This window comes from Podarcis erhardii (genome assembly GCF_964252035.2).
Source record: "Podarcis erhardii genome assembly, chromosome: 6".
Lineage (NCBI taxonomy): Eukaryota > Metazoa > Chordata > Lepidosauria > Squamata > Lacertidae > Podarcis > Podarcis erhardii.
The window spans coordinates 53,799,363-53,805,498 of record NC_138510.1 but is presented as its reverse complement, the minus strand read 5'-3'; positions in this window follow the sequence as shown (position 1 = coordinate 53,805,498).

Sequence of the window (6,136 nt, the reverse complement as noted above, 5' to 3'; positions counted from 1 at the left end):
ATTTTGTGATGCTCCATAAACCATTTTAGGAGCCTATGCTCTGAAGGTCAGACAGCCCCACCATTCACTTCAGTGACTCTCAGGAAACATGCCAGAAAATTCATACTGCACTGAACAGAAACTATGACATTTCCCCCTCAAATTACTCCCTTTTGTAGTGATGGAACATCCCCTGCACTGTAAGATGAGCAGTCCAATGGAAGATTTCTCTGAACATTAGAAATGTCAGCATATATGTGACCAAGTGGGTTGTTCTTTAAATCCTTCACCACAAGGAGACCAGAGGAGAGAGACTTTCATCATTTCTAGAACAAGGGCACAGAGAATGGAAATCACATGCTCTGACCTGGAAGTCTTTCCAGATTGTGGTCCACTTGTGGTAGACAATATGGCATACTAGTTAGAGTGTTGCATTAGGATTAGAGAGACCCCTGCTCAGCAGCTACCCTTGAAACAGTCACACTTGCAACCTAATCAACCTCATTGGGTTGTTGTGAGGACAAAATGAGTGGGGAGATGGTACGCACTGCCCTGTGCTCCTTAACATAAGGGTGGGATTAAACAAACCAAGCCAAAGGACAATGTCTTATGACTTCAAATAAATCATTTGTAATTATCCAGGACTGAGTTGTAGTATGGAAAACAAACAATCAAGACTAAACCATTTAGAGCCCTGTCTCATACAAAAGTATGCCTTATTACCCATGGGTCATTGCAATTTCTCAGGGTGACCTCATAACAATACCATCCATGCACACTGTCTGGAGAGCAACGATGCTTAGGAGAGAGGATCAAAGTGGTGGTGACTTCACCATGGCCAAACTATGAGTATCTTTCATAAAGTGTTAGATAAGATCTTTGTTCCTTGCTGTTGGATAAAGCCAATGTGGTGTAGTGGTTAGAGTGTTGGACTAGGACCTGGGCGGCCAGGGTTCAAATCCCCACTTGACCATGAAGCTCACTTGGGCCAGTCATTCTCTCACAGAGTTGTGAGGATAAAATGAAGAGGAGAACCATATACATGGGAGAAAACAGGGGGTACGAATGCAATTGATTAATCAATAAGCTTCCCAGTCATAGCATCACCATGCCGAGAAGCTTTACCCCACCCCCAAACAATCAAATTTCTACCTGCCACAAAGCTGTTGAATATATAGCTATAGAAAAGTGGCAACCTTATTCACATGTCTGGCAGTCCATTCTCCCTAGCACATACTCCCTCATCAGCTTTTTGCTATAGAGCCAAAAGCTTTTATGTGCAGAGACAATGCAGCTGGTTCCAATTTGCTGTCTGGGGCTGCTGCCTCCCACAATTAAAATCAAAGCAGCAACAATGAGGTCTCTGGTACCAATTTCACCTTGGCCAGGCCCAAAGCTTATCTCATCCTGGTGTACAAAAGGCAAAGGAAACCTTTTTCAGATGAAGGTTAGCTGGCCAGAGTGGATGGCATTGAAGACAGGCGTGCGAAAACAGAGGTGAGCTTGAAGAACAATTCCATCTATTGAAGGGACAGCTTTCACCTGGGTGGACAGATAGTTATCTCAAAATAAAATTGCAAGAGTAAGGAAAGAAGTAATTTATGATTGTAACTCCTATACTTCTTGGCAGTGCTTATTGTTCAGAATCGAGAGACCTGGGAACTATACGCTTGGCTGTCTGGGAGAATTTACATGCCCTGCAATAATGCTCCTCATGTTTCTGATAGTGTTAAAATAGAAGAAGAAGAGAAGAGTTTGCATTTGATATCCCGCCTTTCACTCCCTTTAAGGAGTCTCAAAGCGGCTAACATTCTCCTTTCCCTTCCTCCCCCACAACAAACACTCTGTGAGGTGAGTGGGGCTGAGAGACTTCAAAGAAGTGTGACTGGCCCAAGGTCACCCAGCAGCTGCATGTGGAGGAGCGGAGACGCGAACCCGGTTCCCCAGATTACGAGACTACCGTTCTTAACCACTACACCCATAAATCATTATGATGATTGTACAGTGCTGAGGTTATGTCTCATATTTCCTCCTTCCTCCAAGATACTGCTACCAATACACTAGGCTCCCATACTAGGCTTCTGTACACATGTCTAAATGTGATTGCAGTAGTGCTGGGTATCTCAAAAATGGGTCCTTGGAGTAGCTACCAACAGATATCAAGCAATGCTGGTGTTGGCTACACAAGTGTATTTCTTTCACTGTTGTCTTCTCCAAAAAGAGTTGCAGGAACAGTATACAGATACTCATTATCCTGCAGTGTAATAAGCAAACTTCACTAAAGTGCTTGGTTCAGCTGGCACTCATGGAACATCCCTGGAATACCCAGCTGCCAACAAAAACACCTCTTTGTTGGGTCATTAACTAGCCCTGGTGAGATAAAAGCCAATAGGTGCTCTTAAGAACTGTTGATAGTTCTGTATTTTATCATAAACTTCCTGGGTTTACAGAAAGTTAAGTGCAAGACACCAGATTGTTGTTTTTTAAAACAAATAAACACACACACACACACACACACACACACACACACAAATAAATAAATAAAATAAGTTTATTTCCACATGCTGAAATCACCCCCACAAATATTGCTTCATTTTCCATTTCTGCAGCCTCAAGCTTAGTTTCTCCAACTGCATTTGGAAAAGCAACTAATCCTGAAAATATGTTTGCCTCTGTAATCAGTTCCTCTGTCAAGAGGCAATGGGCAGAATTGCAGTTATGATTATTTTTATTTAAAGTGATTTATCAAAATCAGTAACCATATCCCTGTTAATCTTCCCCTTGACTGAAGCAAAAATATGAGCTATGATTTTGAGTAATCCAGGAAAGTTTTAATGGAACAAATCTTTTTCTTACAATACTGTCACCCCACTCCTTTAATGAAATGGAAAATATTCTGATTATAAAGATTTTGTCCTTTTTACTGGAGATGGAGATAGGTGCATGCAATGAATAATTGGGCTAGCTCTTCCTGTATGTTACATTTGCAAGAGGAGAAATGAAAATGGCCTGCTAATTCTCTTGTAGGAGAAACTCGGTGTTTTTCCAGCAGTAATTCTGAATAGTAAACATAAAGTCATGTAAATTAACTAGTGCTGGGTAAGTAATCACCAATGCATTTTTAATTTTGAAAGGATAAGTGTTACATTCAGCTAGCTCTAACTATTTACTTACCTGTGAAGTTTTGAATAAACTTCAAACTTTCTGGAGAATTATGTGATTTGTTAGAATAGGATTTGGGGTAAAAGTAATATTTACATTGCTGCAAATTCTTTGAAATCCATGACAGTTTCGTATCCCTCTTTAAACACATTTCATTTGCTTTTATTTTCCTCCACTCATTGGATAAACTAGGCTCAAGATTGCAGGAAATGAAGGCCTGCTTCAAAAGGTGAGAGTAAAGGGCACAATCCAAAGTCCACTGAATATAATGGGCAGAATAATGTAGGATGCAGAGGCAGCAACCAAAAGATCTCCAAAAGCAATGATGTCTTCATCCTTTAAAAGTATGGATATCCTGTCCTGATGCTCAAAGCTACATAGAACTAACATGGCCAACGCTTCAGCAGGGTAAGAATTTGGCAGGATTAGCAGGGCAAAATTTCCTTCGTGAATGAAGACTTTCTAATTATGTGTGTACCTGCTAATGCTAAGATAGTTTATATTTTTAGAACTTTTTTCTGTGTGTAGGATACTCACCTCTTGAAGCTACCAGCATGAGTTTGACCAAACTGCAGGAGGCAGGCAAGACTTCCGGGTTAGCGCGATCTGGAAATGGCACATTTCCTCCGAGCTGCGGAGGGAATCGGCTCCACTGAGGACGGGTCTTGCCGCGCCGGCGACGCGGGGACCCTTAGAAACCGCAGGCGCTGAAGCCTGCAGACGGGAAGACTCGGTGGGCACCTTAAGCACCCCCCCGACCCTCGAAAAAGGGTACGGAGGGTGGTGTGGCGCTGAGAGTCGATCGACACCTCGGTGGAGCGGAGCCGCGAGCCACGACCGGAGAGCGCTGACTTTCTCCCTGGAAATTTGGATTGAAAGAATTAACCTGTGAGTAAATGGAATTTGGCTTTAAGAATTTTTTCCTTCGAAATGGAGACGACCGGAGGGTGTGCTAAAAGGGAGTCCGCACCCCCCCTAATTACAGACAATTTTTAAGCAAAGCTCAGAGAACTAAGGCGGAAAAGATACACTTATACATTATAAAAGAAACTTCTTCCACGATTTAACAAAGGAAGTGTTGTGCTGGAGAGTGAGGAGAATTTTTTTGTGAAATCCCCCCCCCCCCGGGACCAGGGAGAGTCCCGTGTTTGAGTCTGGTGCAGAAGAATAAGCTGTCAAAAGAACTGTTAAATGGACAGATTGAAAACTTGTTAACTGATATCCCTCTGAACTAAAAGCTAAATTGAAACAAAGTGGTTGGAGACTTGATAGAAAGAAATAAAAAAGATTTGGACTGTTGGAAAAAGTTTACAAAGTAACCAGAATCCCTCTAGGGGGATTCCAAAGCTACTACAATGGCGGCAGAAGGAAAACTACAGGCAGAGATAAACAGGATGTTTTATCTTGTGGGAATATTGCAAGAGCAGAGTCTGAGTATGAACAAACAATTAATGACCTTGACTTCAGGAACAAGCAACTCTGCTGAATGCATGAAGGATTTGACAGGAAAGGAATCTGCAGCCGAAACAGAAAAGACATTCCAAGAATCGGAGGAAAGAGAGCAAGGAGAGGAGAAAGACCAACTGAAAAATACCAACAAAAAGTCCATAATGGTGGAACGCAAGGGAAAAGACTATTGGATTATCTGGATTACAACACTGCAAAAGATGTTAAGGATGAAGGAGGGGGCCCCTGAAGTATCTGGAACACAGGAACTCGAAGGATACAAGAAATACGATTGGGGCTATCCTTTTGATCATGAAAGACTGGTTGACTTTTGGCAGCAGTTGCTATCAAGTATCCATGTGGGAAGAAAAATTGGAGTGATGGAGAATGGATTGTTTCGAGATTTGATGACCGATATAAGAGACTTCCAACAGAATCGACGCAGAGGAACTGAAAGGGACTTAAAGGCTTCGGACGTGAGGAATCCGGGCTAAAAATTACGGTTGATTTTTATTTGAAAAGGGACCAGAACCTGGGAAGGGGGGAGGGGGAAGCAGAAGGGTAAGAACGACGATAAATTTTGGGTTGGGTGAAAAGGGTCTATATTTAAAAACAGGAAATCGGGGGAAGGGAATCTACGCCGACCTTAGGAAAAAAATTAAATGTTTATAAGAGCTGGGGATAAGAGAAATGGGGCTAATCACGAAGAGATATATTTAAAAATATCAACTATAGGTTAAGAAGAAGAAACTAAAATTTGCTGAACGAATCATGGGAATAGGGATGTATGAAGAGGGGGTGGGGGGGAGTCCGGGGAATAAGGTTAAGAAAACAAGGCGTTGTGATGATATCTGTTTTGTTTTTGTTGTAACTTGTGTGTTTGTGTTTTATAACTTGTGTTTGTCTTTAAAAAATGTGAAAACCCAATAAAAATTATTATTAAAAAAAAAAACTGCAGGAGGCAGTGGAAGACAGGAGTGCCTGGTGTGCTCTGGTCCATGGGGTCACGAAGAGTCGGACATGACTAAACGACTAAACAACAGCAACAACAACAACAACATACTCACCTATAGGCAATAAAGTGGAATGAACAGAAACCTCAGGATTGTAACACACTCTATGTTGGGTTGCCCTTGAAAAGTGTCAGAAAGCTTCAGGTGGTGCAAAATGTAGCTGCAAGGTTGTTGGCAGGAGTGCGGATTTTTGACTGTACCATTCTGGCATCATATTGACTTCTAATTACCTTCTCAGACAAGTTCAGGGATATGGTTATCTGAAAAGGTGTTTCCTCCAGCATGAACCTGCCCACACACAGCCACCAACAGGGGAGGTCTTGTTGCGTTTCCACCAGTTTTGCATGGATTGTCTATTGCGATGTTCAAACTTAAAATGCTAAGATATAAAAGATTTTGAAAATACAATAGAAATACTTTTGCTGTGATTCACCCTCTCTTCTTACAGTGCAATTGTACACATGTCTGCTCAGATATAAGACTTATAGAATTCTAAGGGATTTATTCCTAGGTAAGTGTGTATAGGATTGCTACAT